The 16,602-nt window shown below is 38.9% G+C and overlaps 2 long non-coding RNA genes across 3 annotated transcripts; one reads left to right on the forward strand and one right to left on the reverse strand.

The window, feature by feature from the left end:
* Positions 1-1,404: 1,404 nt before the first annotated feature.
* On the reverse strand, positions 1,405-3,982 carry LOC147476166 (uncharacterized). Of its 2 annotated transcripts, XR_015208750.1 has the most exons (4): positions 3,617-3,982; positions 3,335-3,497; positions 3,065-3,135; positions 1,405-2,338 (listed from the first exon to the last, which is right to left on the reverse strand). It is a non-coding gene; the product is annotated as an uncharacterized LOC147476166 (long non-coding RNA). The 2 variants fall into 2 exon arrangements; XR_015208749.1 differs by having other exon boundaries at positions 3,335-3,982.
* Positions 3,983-9,460: 5,478 nt separating this feature from the next.
* On the forward strand, positions 9,461-10,053 carry LOC147476167 (uncharacterized). Its single transcript, XR_015207688.1, has 3 exons — positions 9,461-9,590; positions 9,674-9,832; positions 9,918-10,053. It is a non-coding gene; the product is annotated as an uncharacterized LOC147476167 (long non-coding RNA).
* The last annotated feature ends 6,549 nt before the right edge of the window (positions 10,054-16,602 follow it).

The raw sequence follows: 16,602 nt of genomic DNA on the forward strand, positions 1-16,602 counted from the left end.
TTTTCACAGCTGATGACCGACGTGAATATATACCTTGGGAGTTGTGGATTCTCAAATTTTTTTTGAGTAGGAAATTCAGCAGGAACCATATGTCTCCTTTCCTGCATATATAGAGAAAGGTTAAAAAATGTCTTATTATAGTTCGAAGAATAGTAATTGATATAATATTTGAGTTTCTATAAATAATTGGTGATCACTAGTACTTTTTGAAAGTTACGTTCATGTTCGACATTGTTCTTTCTTATCTTAATGAAATAAGTTCTTCAAAGAATTTATTTATGTTGGGTTGCTTTTGTTAATTGGTGTTGATGTTTATGAATATGAAAGGGAATGTGGTGGTTTGGGACAGGTTTTTATTTTCTGGTTAATTGTTATAAGCAATACCAACAAAAAATGACAAAGGGTGAGATAAAAGGTTGTCCAACAATCTCCTTTTCCAAAAGAATTTATCACGGTTATTTTTTGATATTATCTCGGTTTCAATAAAAAAAACATCTCAGTTTTCTTCTATACTAATTGGTTCAATCAACAATTTATCTCGGTTTTATTCTATATAATATCGGTTTTATTTAGAAAACCGAGATAATATATTTAGATAAGATGTCAGACTTCTGAGATAATTTAGTAGCTTATTATCTCGGTTTTGTAGAACTCTATTACCTTAGTGGATTTTACCTCGGTTGTTTTTTCCTAGAAAACCGAGATAAAAACTCTAACATCTCACCTTTTAGCTGAGCTTATAAGCCCTTTTTTTAGTAGTGGTGCCTTTTAGGCACAAGGCATATACTAGTTAAAAAGTATTTTAAAAAATATTTTATATTGATGTAACAATAGATTTTAAGTCATCGTAATAATTAAAGGTTCATAAACATATTTACAACAAAAAGAGTCATAAAGACATCTCAGATAACTACATAAGTCATCACTACTAAAAAAAATACTTATAATGACAGCTAAAAGCCGTCATAAAATAGGTTTAATGACATTTCTTCGTTGAAGAAACAACTGTCATTATAGAGCCCGTCATAAAAGTTTACAAAAACCGTCATTAAATTTATGACATTTTTTGTAAAACCGTTATATATACTTTAAAGATTTTATGTCAAAAAATAGTACTAAAACCATCATAAAAGGCATAAAAATATTGATTGTTGCATGATAACTGTCATTAATTTTAGTACAACTGTTATAATTTTCAGTAAAAACTGTCAAGAATCTTGTTCAATTTGTGATAGTTTTAGCAAAACCGTCATAGAGAAATACATTTTCTGAAAAAAAAAATATATTTTATACCATGAAAATTGCATGAATCATTTAGAATGTATACAATCAAACTCCATTGAAACTTAACATGGTCACGAATATAACATCCTATCCAGTTTGTGATCTATTCACAAAAGAAAATCTATTACATTCAATCATTTCAAAAATTTACATACATTTATCCAAAAATATCCCCAAAATATGTCTCAACAAGAACGGTTTACATTGTTTGACTTTCAATCATCGAACCTTGTCCAAACTTCACTTGCAAAAAATCAAATTCGATAATAAATAAATAAAATAAGCCTATCATGCAAAAAAAAAAAATCCCAAGTTATTGGCAACCATGTTGTACCCTAAATCACCAAGGACCTAACTGCTAGGAAACCTAGTACATTAAGACTTGTTCTCAAATATAGGTCTCTAGTAAGTGTAATTACTCAAACGTATAAAAAAATTCTCAATGAAAAAAGGCAGCAGATACAACTCTCTATTCATAACTACCATAGTGAAAGAACATTGCTCATAGAGATATTGCTGAAAACCGCAAAAGAAAAAAATTACAACAAGTAACCTTAAATTAATAAGATGCCCGCTTTTTTGAAGAAAAAACCAATATGCTCACCAAACAATCACCATTATTTTAGGTTACAAGGAAACTTGGAAATACCTTATTTGCTTCTGCCTTCAACTAACAAACTCTGTTTATGAAGGACATGAAAACTCTCCAATGTATTTGTACTGTAAAGGACACTTGGGACAAGACATCGATTTCTATTGTCGCGAACCTTTGTTGCATGGGTACGCCCTAATTTCCTCTGTATCGCGTACCCGTGTCTTGCGGACACAAGTACGGACACCCGGACACAAGCAAAACAGACCCTAATTCTCAGATCTCGCCATGTCCAAATCGTCGTACCCGTGTCCAAACCAGACACTCCGTCCCGTACCCATGCAACACAGTCGCGAACTATTGGTGCTTCTACTAATTGTTCACCCAACTCAAGTGGCAAAGATTTAGCTAGTAGTGTCAAATGATTTGAATTGAGGGCGTGTGAGCAAGGTGCATAAAAACCTGTTCAAAAAGCAAGTGCACATATTAAAACAAAGAACAACCCTCATAACAAAAAACACACATTCTAGAATAAATTCAAGAAGCAAGGTAATGCTCATCTCCCTATATATTGCATTGTCCAGAGTCAAAGATCTTGAACTAATTTATCTCCATCGATCTGATACATGGAACTGAATATAGTAAGAAGAAAAACTTGACATGCAAAAACTTGGGAAACTTAGAATTGTGGGGATGATTTTGACATGTATAGGCTAAAAACCCTCGTGTATAGGGTAAAACCTTACTGATTAGTTTATCTTAGTGTGAACTTTTCCCACTCGAGCTCCAGTCTATCCCAAACTCTTCCACTCCCCGGTTGTTTAAACTTTCCAACATAACTTAAACTATGAAATAACCCATTTGATACTTGGTTACTGACATTACATTCAGTCTTGTGATAATTGTTATAAAACCGGTGTCCAGACTGTTTAAAATAACATGAAATAACCCATGCTACCAAAACATTAGAGTTGGAGATCCAAGTATAAGGTCATTCCGTCATTGATGCCTCTGAGATTCATTATCTCGACACTTGTTACTCAGACTATAGCAGCAGAAAATTTATATTTATATCTGCAGCACGCAGGCACAGATCTCTGTTTCCTGGTTGTGTTGGTAGATATGTGGCAATGTTAAAATTAGCTATGCATTTCAGCATTTGGAATATAGGAGAGGGATGTTTCTCACCAGGATTTAAAGCTACTTCCAATCAAAGCATTCCCTTCTTAACAAATTTATATCTTTAACTCGTAGAGATCCTGCAAGGAAAAGTACGCATAAACTTTACTCCATTCATATAGACCGAGCATTCAAACCCAACTGGTGATGATTACTCTCATAGGGAACAAAAAATAACTTTGTTTCCAAAAAGCTAGCCCTAACATGACGAAACCCATCAAACAAAGTTTCGATATCATTTAAGATAATCACAATTTATAAAAGAGAGAATGAATTTACCAGTGAAGTTGATGGGGGACTGGTCGATACCTAAAGTATCAAGTTTGAGTGATGAGAATCTATGCCAGAACCCTTCATCTATTAAACTATCAAACGGTAGAGGAGGAGGCCGCATTCTCGTTTCTTCATTTGATTCAGATGAAACGGTCATAAAACTATTCATCTGATCAAAGAAATCAAATAATGATAACACAAATCAAAACACAAGATGCCACCCCAATAACCTCGAAAAATGAATTGAAGCAGTAATATGTTTAAGGAAATTGAGATAGAGATGCATACCATGATCGATCCAAGGCGCTAGTTCTAAGACCTCTTTACCGGAACGAAAATACGAAGATGCGAACAGATAAGAAATTTGGGAGAAAAGGAGACCTTTTTCTCCATGGCCCAGAGAAATATTCAATTTTTGCTTGGAAGCTAAGTAGAGAGCGAATGAACATACCTGCGAAGATGGAGGAGTACGATTGTGTCTGATGGACTTAGCACGCCCTTTCCTAATTTTCAAGTTTAGCACATAACAGACAAAGCGATACGACCTAATATGGGTTGAAGAAGAGAGAGAGGAATTTATCAGAACTTAACAATTTCTACTCGATATATTTCGTTGCCTTTTCTTTTCTCTTGAGTCTTGACGCTTCTCTGAAATAAAACTTTAATCGTACAAAACGTAAAACCCAGTGCCCTTGACGGTTTAGAGAAAATGTGTTAACACTTTTACCAAGCCTGTCATACTTATTATTGATGCATGTCTTAATCAGGTTAAGAATTAGCCACACCCGTCTTAAAATTATCATAATTTCACATCATAATGTTGAGACAGCCATCATAAATTATTATATTTTCTTGACACTTATGTCGTATGGGATATAATGTTGCAACAACTATCATAAAAATATCACTAAGACACCTATTTTGACAATTTTATTGAAAATCGTCAAGATAGATCGATAAAAACCAGACGTCATAATATGTCTTTTTTTTAGTAGTGCATGTCCGTGTACATTCTGTGTCCAAACCACATCCAAACCGTGTCCAAACTACCCTAGCATGTAGGATACGCACGTGCCACATTTGACAAGTGTCCAAGCCACATCCGACATAGACACGGTGTAAATTTAGAGGTGTTCGTGTTTTGGAGCTGATAAGAGCCCAAAACTGTAGTTTTAACCCTGTAACAATCATACTTTTAGACCAATTATGTGAGTAATAATTAAGAGTTAATACTGATTACGTGTTTTTATCGTTTCGGGCTTCAAAGTCAATTATGTGCAGAAAGGTGCAACTTTGATGAGATAAAGGAGCAATGGTTGGTTGCTAAGGAGTTCTGTGAATAAAGGCCAAGATTCAAGGAGACAAAGCCTTTGTAAAGCCCGGTCAAAAGCTGAAAAGTCAACACGGGCAGAAACAGTACACAAGTCAGCAGAACTTCTGAAGGCCGTATCTTTGAACTCAGACCTCGGAATTGGGAGTATCTTATGTCAAAATGACCGGCTCAGAAAGAGCTTTCCAATGGTCCAAGCTTTGGCCCAATCAGAAGAGCAGAAGTGGACGAAACATTTGTCGAAGCCAACTGCAGCTGAATAGCCCATTTTGGACTAAAGAAATTGGGTTTTGGGCCCAATTTTCCAGCCCAAAACATAGCTCCAAGCCCATGCACGATTTTTGATCTGAAAGTATAAAACAAAAGCTTGACTCTTTGTTAAGGGAGGTAGTTAGGTTAGGAAGCTAATGTTAATGGAGTTTAGGGTTAGAAAAAGATAGATCTAGATTAGTTAATTACTTAGTTTTCATTCCATTAATTAGTTTCATTCTTTGTTTTAGATTAGTTATTTAAATCATTGAATATCATTCATTAGATAAATAAAATAGTTGTTATTCATTCAATCATATCTTGTTCTTAATGTTTTATTAGATTTATAAAGTTAATTACTTATTCCATAATGGCATGTTCTTATTATTATTCTTGTGTTGGGAATGGTAGTATAGAAATTTCACATCAAATCATTACTCTCACCATTGTTCCTTTTGGGTTTGATTAGTTGAATTCAATTTAAGTCTAGACAGTTAAGAGTGGAACGAATCCTTACTCATTATATTGCTTGATTATGTTTTGAGAGTAAGAAGAATTGATTTAAACGTAAGAACAAGATGGGATTACGATTAGTGTTGTTAACATTAATATTTAGGATTCTATTATTTTTACGGATATCAAATGGCGCCGCCGCCCATCTTAATCTCGTTCAAGACAAGAATTCAATTGCTTGAATCCAAGGCAATCCCCATTCTCTACCCACCCACCCTTTTTATTTTTCATTCTTATTTCTTGAATTTTGAACTGTTCAATTGTTTTTAGGCATAGGGCTGCGGATTCACGAGAGAAAAAACAACGCGGTGAAGCATTAAACTTCCTCGGAAAAAAAATGCACGGAGCGCACTGCGCTAAAGTTACTGGAAGAAGCGACCACCCGCTCAAACACAAACTTCCTCGAAGTTTTTACACGACCAGCTTCATACCGAAGGCGCGACCAGCGCCAAAACACTGGAACTTCGAATTTACCGAGCGCACTCAAGCTTCCAAGTGAAGCGCACCCGCGCCCCGAATTTTGCCGGATTTCCACAGGTTTGATTCGAACTTCGATTTTTCAAGTTTTTCAGTGTTCTAACTTGTTATATACACTGAACACGCGTAAACAAGACGCTATTCATAAGCGAAGCAAGGACGCAATCAGGTATTCCTTTCTTCCACTCCTCGTTTCTTTTGTCAGAGGAGTTTTAATTCTAGTATAATCAGGCTTGTTTTTCGTAGACATAAATACCACACGCTATCTAAGAATTTCACACACACTGTTTCGGCAATAAACTGCTTCAACACAACGAGAGCAATGGTGACGAATGCACTAAGAAACAGAGGATTTTGATGTTGGGGGAGATGAAACTGAACCAAATAATGGCTGCCTACGTACCCAAGATCTATTCTCTAGGGATCAAGTTTCCACGTAGTTCCTTATGAAAAATGGTTTGGTATTTATATCGATAGAGTAGAGAGTCCTTGTAGCTCAAGTAATCTTGTATCTTGAGTAATTGTGATAGAGTATAACTGTCAACTGATAACTATCTCTTTGATAAGAAATGAATCTGGACATAAATCAATGTATATTAGTGGCAAGCCATGTGGCTAAGGTTCAGCCTTAGACACATGAGTTAATGGGCCTGTACATTGATCCATGATATTGCGAATTGGGCTTTAGCCCTGTTGATTAAATGAATAAAATAGAGACCCCTACTAATGGACGTTTGCCACGTAGGTGGGGGTGAAACGACCCCCTCTTTTGTCGGGTGAACAAAGTTCACATGGCAAAGAAAGTAAGCGAATAACATAACAAAGTGTCGTGTGAACGTAAAACGATAAGAAAATGGACAATCGGAAAAAAATTCGGGATTAGCGGAAATGAAAAAATTCAAATTAACGTTATCACGGGACGCAATGACGTAGTTAAATAAAAAAAAAAAAAAAATATAGATAGAATAAAAGATGCACATAAATAAAATTGCAAAAGAAATTGATTGGCTTAAAACTGCATCAACGCGTGGCGGATAACGCCAAATCCGAATTCGATGAAGCGTGCCAACGGAATAGCGATATTTGGATTATACCGTTGAAAATTAAACGTAGGAAAAATCCGCGAATTATCCGATAGAACGGACATAAATCGGGGAATTCGATAGATGTCCGAAATAACGAAAAGATGTCACGTGAAAAGACTACCGAAACTAGGACTCCTAAATTAAATCCGGATTGGATAAGGCTTATCATCAAGTCTTGCACATGAAGTCAGTTTGGCTAAACAGAATTACATACGGACGTAAACACTGGACCAGCGTATATATTAAAAGATGAACACAGAGAACTACGTACTTAGCAGAAATCTTAGAGAGGAAAACACCACCGTGTTCTCCAAATTATTAAACCATCGTGACAGGAAAAGCCGTACGGTGTCGTCGCTCGTTTTGAAGACGAAGAAAAAAACAAAGGTTAGTACTGTGTTTGATAATTATACGGTCCACTGGTTTCAGGCAACTCTGCTTCTCATCTTCTTCATCCCATCTTTAACTATCGCATCAGTAAAACTGATCGGAAAGGTCACGAAAAAAAAAAAAAAAAATTCCACAAAGCTCACTCTGTTATTTGGACGTCTTTGAGAGCGGCACTGTTATTCCAACAACTGTTGAAGCCATCTCACACTCGTGTTAAGGCGTGAGCAGGATTCCAATATGTAGCACTTTCAGCGCATTTTGGATTCCGATGATATAGCGGTAATTAATCTTTGGGCGTTAAGCTGTTTTGTTTTGTTTTTGCATGGCGTTGAACTGTTGAACCCCGATTAAGATTTGGGTGAGGTAGAGCGGTGTATTGGGTTTTGCCTTTCCCTCAACTGTTCTCCACCGTCATCGAACAGAAAGTATCGCGAAGAACCACAAAAACCCACAAAAACACGACGCTGTGTTTGTGAAAGATGAAGCGCCATTATCAAAACTGGTTTTCAGTTTTGAAGTAAAACATGATACGGTGCAGCTCTCCCAAAGGAAGGGCACCATACCTGTCACATTAACAAAGTGCGATACTGATTTTAAGTTTTAGAAACAAAACATGATACGATATAGTGCATCGCTAGTAAGGAGGGACATCGTAACCGAACTTAAAAACATGGTCCGGTGCATGCGGAAATAAGAAATACAAACAAGATACGGTGCAACACCAGCAAAGGAGGGGCACCGTACCTGTGTTACATTAATCTGGCCCAGTGAACCCGGTTTTTGAGCTTTCTGACCCGATTTATGACCTATCTGACCCGATTTTATGTGCTTTTTTTCAGGTAGAAACTACCGCACTATACGGGCGAAAAAACACTCGAGAAGAAAACTCGATGACGATCGCAGACTTGGTGAGGTGGAAAGAAGGTGACAGATATAGCGACCAGCTGGAACCGCGTCGATGGTCGCTTAAGGAAATACAGAAAATACTAGGACTCGAGAAATTTGAGATGGATGAAGTGTACGAATTTGAAACGAAAGTCGAAGAAGATGAAGTAGTAATGGCTTACACACAATTAAATTGCGTAAATGCAATTCCGTTGAAAGCGCAGAAATAAATAATTCATTGGAGTGGTGGCAAATTGCACCGACAACCTGCCGATATCGCTCGGTTAATCTTTACGAGAGCGACCGTTTACAAAATGAATTTAACAGTTTGGGTTCGGGGCTCAAGAAAATCTTCGCGTTGATAATGACCGAAAGCCATAATCGACGAAAGGGTACATAAAATTTGAAGTTGAATTCAAAGATTCAAACGAAGTTTTAAAGGGTTCCCAAAAGTATACACGGATGGGATAGATTTTTGTACCGCTTGGCGAGGGAAGTGGAATCCGGCCGAGTTTAAAGTGCCGTAACAGATTTCGAGGTAAGCCCAAATATAAGTATTGAAAATTGTACTACGAAAGTAAACCTGTTGACTAACACGAGTCATGTTGTGTCTAACAGAAAACGCGAGTACACTACCAGACATTGAATTGGACAAGGAAGTGGAGAACAACCTTCGTTTCTTCTTTCATGAATGCTCTGACGAAAGATTGGTAGATCTGAGCTACTTTGATGACATTGTTGATTTCCGTCACTATGGGGGTATAGAACAACGGGCCGATAGGTCCAAGGAGACACGTAGTGAAATGGCGAAGAAGAGTAAGAGTCTCAGAAATGCAATATTTGGCAGCGATAGCGATAGTGAAAAAGAAGATGGAACGGAGTTAACACACGCCGAGAACTAGTCTTTGAGTTTGCCAAGCAAAAAAAGTGAATTGTACAAAAGAAGATGTGCCACAAGAAAACGGGCGAACGGGGACCAAGAGAGACAACCAACGTTACAATGTATGATGCCTCGAGGGACGAGACTACAATGCACCAAACATCCCAGACAAAATATAATACATACGCAACATCAAGCGAAAAAGGTATGTACCGTAGAAAACATAGATATGTAAAAGTGTGGTGAAATGTAATATCTCGCTCGGTTTGGTATATACAGAAAAAAGAATGAAACAAATGATACTTACAAAAGATAGTGCAAATGGAGAACACAAAGTCGGTGAAAGAAAATAAATGGCAAAGCAAAATGCAGGAGCAAAGAATCCAACAACCACTGGCAAGTGGCGTCAGGGGTAATACTACTCATGGAGGAAAACCACAGAATCTGTTAATGGTAAGTTGACCGTTGATTTTTACTATTATTGTTAGGGCCGGTAAAGAAATTTGTGTCCAACACTAATCCGATGAAATTGGTAGATGAAGCAGAGATGTTCAAGTTTGGAAAACGAAGTGAAGGGATCGCCCGGGATTACGCCAATGGAAGGGCTCGAAAAATATAAAAAATGTGACCAGAATACGGAGAACCTCGGAGAATATGACAGAGCAATGTCAATGATTTTCGATAGTATAAACCAGGTATGATAGTATCATTTTTATCAGTTAGCTTCAAATTTTGGTTAAGTCTGAAAGACTAACGAAAATATTTGTATTTGCGTCGCAGGTTGAAACGGCGGAATTACGAGCAAAAAATATTGAGGAAAAGTTTCGAACGGAAAGATCACAATGCCGTAGAGAAAAAAATAATAAAGAAGCTGAATATAGTTGTCGCTTAGAAAGTTAACGTAATGCGAATTTTTTGCCGGAGGAGAAAAAGTTAATGAGCCTCGAAAGTTTCGCCGAAAAGTTCGGCTTAATGCCTTAGAAAAAATAATGAAGCTGGAGAAAGTTTTCGCGAAGAAAGATGACGTAATGTGATTCTCGCCGTACGGAGAAACGACGGTTTTACGAGCCTTGGAAAGTTTCGCTCAGAAAGTTCGGCTTAATGCCTTAGAAAAAATAATGAAGCTAGCGGAAAATTTCTGTCGGAAAGATTGGCACAATGCCTTAGAAAAAATAATGAAATGGGCAGATAGTTTCACTTGAAACGGAAAGATTTGTACGAGTTGTATAAGCGAAAAATTGGGAAGGAAACATTGGATTTTCCCAAAAACCAATGATTATGTGATTGTGTGAATGTAATACTATAGAGTGAAAAATTCTTTTTATGAAAAATAAAAATAAAGTATGGGTTTGCTATTGAATATTGTTGTTGTGACAGATAACATACCTGCGGAAAATTGACAATGTTGTTGATTTATGTAGTTGAAATGAAATAGACCGAGACGCCTCCATGTAGAGAAAAACGCCCCCAATGCTAACTTAACTCGGCAAAAATAGACTAAGCGAGTGTAAAACCGTTCGAACTTTGATTGACAAAACGAAACGCGGTGACTTAGTCGGATATTGTCGTAGTGATAGTAACAGACTAAGCGAGCGTAAAAGCATTCAAACTTAGACTGACAAAGCTAAACGTGATAACTTTGTCAGATTTTGTCGTGGCGATAGTAACGGACGAAGCGAGCGACAAAAGCGTTCAAACGTAGGCTGACGAAGCTACACGTGGTAACTTTGCCAGATTTTATTATAGTGATAGTAACGAACTAAGCGAGCGTAAAAACGTTCAAACTTAGACTGACAAAGCTAAATGTGGTAACTTCGTCAGATTTTTTCGTAATGATAGTAATGAACTAAGCGAGCGTAAAAGCGTTCAAACTTAAGCTGACGAAAAGATGAATGCAAAAAGTGATGTGTCTTGACCCTTCGCTTCTAACGGTGGCGGAGAGATAAGCCAATGAATCAGCATGACGTAAGTCATTTCGGGGTCTTTGAGTGAAAGACGATGCTATCAAATTATCGAGCAAGACTATATATCAAACTAAGATAAGCCGTCATACGCTCGTCTCTTGCTTCAAAAGACCCACAAAACTGATTGGCAACAAGGCAAGAATCCGTGTATAACTGGAGCTTTCGCGCCCCCAGTGTCAAAGCTGTTCTCAAGGCACAAATGGCAGCCTCATACTCGGCTTTGTTATTTGAAGTGGCGAAGCCAAGTCGCACAGACTTCCCAATCTTTTCTCCGCCGGGTTTAACAAAAACGCATCCAACTCCAGACCCAGATTTACTATGGGAGCCATCTGAGTAAACAATCCATAGGTTAATAGGATTAGGAATCGCGTTTTCATGTTGGTCTTCATTGCCCCCAGTTAGTGGCGGCAGAATGTCTTCCATAGATTCATCCTAGCGCAAGAAATCGCCAATAGGAGAATCATCAATCGGAAAATTAGCTATCAAAGAAGCCAGAGCATGTCCTTTTTCAGTAGTACGACGTCATCAATGAAAAGAACAGCACTAACAGCTTGAGTTGTAGCTGCTAGGTATATGTCACTAGGTTGACCCCTTGAAGGACTTGTCAATATAGGAGGACTGACCAAGTATTTCTTCAGTTGTTGCAATGCCATCTCACAATCAATGTTCCAAGTTGCCGCCCTCTTTAAAGTCTAGAAGGAGGGATGACAACGATCGGAATATTTAGAAATAAATCTATGAAGAGCGGCAACCTCACTAGTAAGTCGTTGAATTTTCTTCTTATTTTTGGGTGATGACATATCAATAACGGCGCGTATCTGATCAGGATTAGCCTCAATACCTCTACGAGTCATGAGGTATCCCAGAAATTTTCTAGAAGAGAGGCCCAAAAGAACATTTAGCGGGATTGAGTCTCATGTTATACTTGTTAAGCCTATCAAAAACAAGTTAAAGATCGGGAATATGATCACCCGTATCCTTCGATTTAACGACTATATCATCGATATAAGCCTCCATTATTTTTCCCAGCAGATCGGAAAAAATTGTATTGAAGAGTGAAATCCATTTCACCCAGAAGATTTAAACAGACAGACGCCCCCGGTCGAGCCTATGTGGAAGATGACACCTGCCATTACCTCTTACAAGAGTTAGAGATTTTAGGCGGTACACACTTTCGGTCCGACCGAGATTGTCTTTTTTCTTTATGCGTAACCAACCTATCTAGGTCGGTAGTTTGTCTGGGATTGTGGTCTTCCCTCTAATTGCTTCTGTGACACCTTCCTTCCTTGTCTGGTCGGACCTATCTAGAATGACGATTTTCCTCAAATTTGAGAGGTCGGCCTTCCCTGTCAGGTCGGTCCAGTCTGGGATGAAGGTTTTGCTTATACTTTCTTCCGCGACGCCTTCTTTCCCTGCATGGTCGGACCTATCTAGGATGGCGATTTTCCTCAAATTTGCGAGGTCGACCTTCCCTGTCAGGTCGGTCCAATCTGGGATGAAGGTTTTCCTTATACTTTCTTCCGCGACGCCTTCTTTCCCTGCCTGGTCGGACCTATCTAGGATGGCAATTTTCCTCAAATGTACGAGGTCGGCCTTCCCTGTCAGGTCGGTCCAATCTGGGATGAAGGTTTTCCTTATACTTTCTTCCGCGACGCCTTCTTTCGGAGGCGTTTGTACCGCCGTTTGTGGTAACGGCAAAGCGGTGTTCTTTGCCTTCCTAAACCTAGTAACAAAAGTACGTAAATTTTCGGCCACGCTTGTCGCTTGATGTTCAAAAGTGAGTCGACATCTTTTGGCGCCTTGCAATTGTGGGCGTAAACGATTAACAAACCGATTTTCTAGTTCATTGAATTGGTGAATTGATCTTGAAGGCAACTCACTAAACCGGTAAATGCTTCTCCCTTTAGAGTCGATGGAAAGAGCTTACATATGAGCGGATCATCTCCACCCCATAACACCAACTTATTTTTGAACGATAGAACATGCAAGCCAGGATCTCCTTCCGACTCATCATAAAGTTCAAAATCGGGTTGTTTGAAGTCGGGATGGTGGTAAGCTTCTTGAATGTCGACTGAAAACTTATCAAGTACGCCATCATTGACTGTCAAGTTTTTCATTCTTACATCCCTTGACTCTCTATCGTTAAGTTCTTTTGCAATCAACTCTTTCCGCTGTTGTTCTGTTAGAGTTAAAGTATTGGCTCGAACAACTGGACGCCCCCGGTCGTGCCCATGTGGAGAAGGATACCTTCCATTATCTCTTATTGGAGCTAGAGATCTTTACAGACGCGCACGATCGACTCACCGGTGATTGTCTTTGTCTATCCTCGTAACCCGTCTAGGCCGGTAGTCACCCTTTACCGGGTGGTCGGTATAATTATACCGCTTCCCATGTTTGGTTGCTCTTATATGCGGGATGCCCGCCTTCCCGTGTCGGACATATTTTTCGGATGGCGGGCTTCCCCGAAATTGCTTCTCGAGGTAAATCTTCCCTTTGAGATCGGACATGTCTAGGGTAGTAGTTATCCCCGCCAATCCGATTCTCCCCATAAGTACGGGTAATAGGGTCATTACTCCTAGAGCGCGTAATCGGTTGATTGTTATTAGAGAAATAGCACGCTTTGAGGGTGACGACGAAGTGGATTGTCAAGACGGTCCCATACACTGGAATGGCCTGCATCCCTTCGTGGTTGCCTTGATGTTGTTAAATTTGCAACATCGTCCACCGGCCTTTGCCTCTTTGCCAGCTTCCTTCTCAAATTCCTGTTTAAATTTTTGACTCGTCGTAACTCCCCTCAACCGTATTAGGGGTGAATTGGCTGTTACTATCACCTTTTCCGCTAGTTGGCGGAGAGTAATGTCCACATATCCATATCCATGTCAACCAAGGATCGACATGGACAGACGGCGGACCGCATGGAGGACTACTGACTTGTCGATTTTCTTGTTGCAAGGCTGTTAAGGGTGGTGGCACTTGTACTGCCTTTTGCGGAGGCAGAGGCGGTTGCGCTGCTACAGTCGGATGTTGAGAATTGATCCTACTATAAGCAACTTGATTGTTCAACGGTTCATGCATCGGCCGATTTGAATTTCGAGGGTTGCGATTCTTGTTAGTAGGAGGAATATGTTGACTATTTGGTCTACTTCTCGTGCTTACCATCTTAATTGTTTCACGTGATAATGAATTCTTTTTCCCCATAGACGGCGCCAATTATGTTTCGGCAATAAACTGCTTCAACACAACGAGAGCAATGGTGACGAATGCACTAAGAAACAGAGGATTTTGATGTTGGGGGAGATGAAACTGAACCAAATAATGGCTGCCTACGTACCCAAGATCTATTCTCTAGGGATCAAGTTTCCACGTAGTTCCTTATGAAAAAATGGTTTGGTATTTATATCGATAGAGTAGAGAGTCCTTGTAGCTCAAGTAATCTTGTATCTTGAGTAATTGTGATAGAGTATAACTGTCAACTGATAACTATCTCTTTGATAAGAAATGAATCTGGACATAAATCAATGTATATTAGTGGCAAGCCATGTGGCTAAGGTTCACCCTTAGACATGAAAGTTAATGGCCCGTACATTGATCCATGATATTAGCAATGGGCTTTAGCCCTGTTGATTAAATGAATAAAATAGAGACCCCTACTAATGGACGTTTGCCACGTAGGTGGGGGTCGAAACACACACCACCTGATATAATGGCTGAAGAAAGAGAGACTCCTCTCTCTGACTTCTACAAAGCCTTGAGCGATAGCCCCAAATCTTGCATCGTTCTAGCGCACTCCAGTGGGGGATTCCAATCCCTCCAAATATTTTTAATTTGTTACCCGTATTTCATGGTTTACCTTATGAGCACATGCGTAGGATTGAAAAAGTCCTAACAACATTCCACCATCCCACGGTTGGTGCGGAACAAATTAAACTGAGGGTATTCCCTTTCACCTTAGCCGATAAGGCGGCGTCTTGGTTAACTGCCCAAACGCCAAACTCTGTGGACTCATGGGCTCAACTTGTTCAATTGTTCATGGAACAGTTTACCCACCAATCGAAGATGATGAAATGCTTCACAAGATTCATTTCTTCAAAATTTAATCCTCATGAATCCTTTTCAGGGGCCTGGAATCGTTTCACTAATCTTCTCATTGAATGCCCGCATCATAATCTTGTGAAAGACACGCTTGTTCGTGCTTTCTTCAAGGGGCTTTCACATTATCATAAGGAGGTTCTAGATATCATGACTGGGGGTAGTTTTCTTAGTAAAGGAGCCTTGGAGGCTTATAAATTCTTAGAAGATCAATCTAAGAAGAATAACAATTGGGGAGGTAACGATTCCTCCCGCTCCTCTCCTTCTTCTCTTGAGGTTAAATATGATCCCGAGCTTAAAACTCTTATCGATGCCCTCACTAAAAAGGTAGATGCCATCTCTATTCAACAACAACCCACTCCAGTCATGAACATTAACTCTACTCGTTGTAATGTTTGTTGTAGTCTTGAGCATTCCGACTTCTATTGTCCTCTTGTCTATGCACAAACACTACCACAACCATCACACTTCAACCAGTTAACTCAACATCAAGGACAAGGGAACTTAGGTGACCAGAATAGAGGTTTAGTACCCATAACCCAGAACTATCAACATCAAGACATGAACGCTCAACAAGCTTTAATTCCAATACAACCATCTACAGACAAAGTAGTAGTGACCTTGTTGGAGAAACAAAATCAAATTATGCAACAAAACTTCAACTTGATGAAAGATCAACATGATCAAAACTCTAATATGATAAAACAAACGATGCAAATGATGCAGTCTTTGTGCCAAAAGGTTATTGACATGTCTTCTAACCAAAATAATAACCAAACCGGGCGTTTTCCAAGTCAAGCGAAGGCCTAATCCTAAGTCAACAAACACCACCTTTGAAATAAACGGTATTTACCGTAATGGTAATATAAACCAAGGGGACCTACAGTGATCCACTACCCTTCGCTCAGTATGCAGTAGTTGATAATCAAGTGACTATGCCTAAAGATTACCCAAACTAAAAATGATACCATACCAAATACTATAATAGAAACCTAAGACCCTACAACTATAGAAGTACCTCGTTAAACCACAACCAAAAAGGGAAAACATTACAAGACCCAATAATAGAAAGTGAAGACCCTACACCTGTAGAGGTTCCAATATGGACACCTAGATGGAAAACGGCTAGAGATAAAGCAAAGACTAATAATAATTTTATCCCTTCTGCTAAAAATAGCGATAAAACACCATATCCCCAAAGACTAGTTGTGTCTAAAAAGGACGAGAATTTTGATGAGATTAGGGAAGTGTTTAAAAATTTGACTATAAACCTACCTTTTCTAGAAGCTATAAAAAGTCTACCTGGACACGCTAAGTTTCTAAAAGAGTAGTGCACCAAGAAGATGAAAACCAACATACCCCACGAAGCATTCTTAACTGAACAATATCCTTCTTTATCTGAACATAATGGA

This window comes from Coptis chinensis, chromosome 9 (genome assembly GCF_015680905.1).
Source record: "Coptis chinensis isolate HL-2020 chromosome 9, ASM1568090v1, whole genome shotgun sequence".
Taxonomy (NCBI): Eukaryota; Viridiplantae; Streptophyta; class Magnoliopsida; order Ranunculales; family Ranunculaceae; genus Coptis; species Coptis chinensis.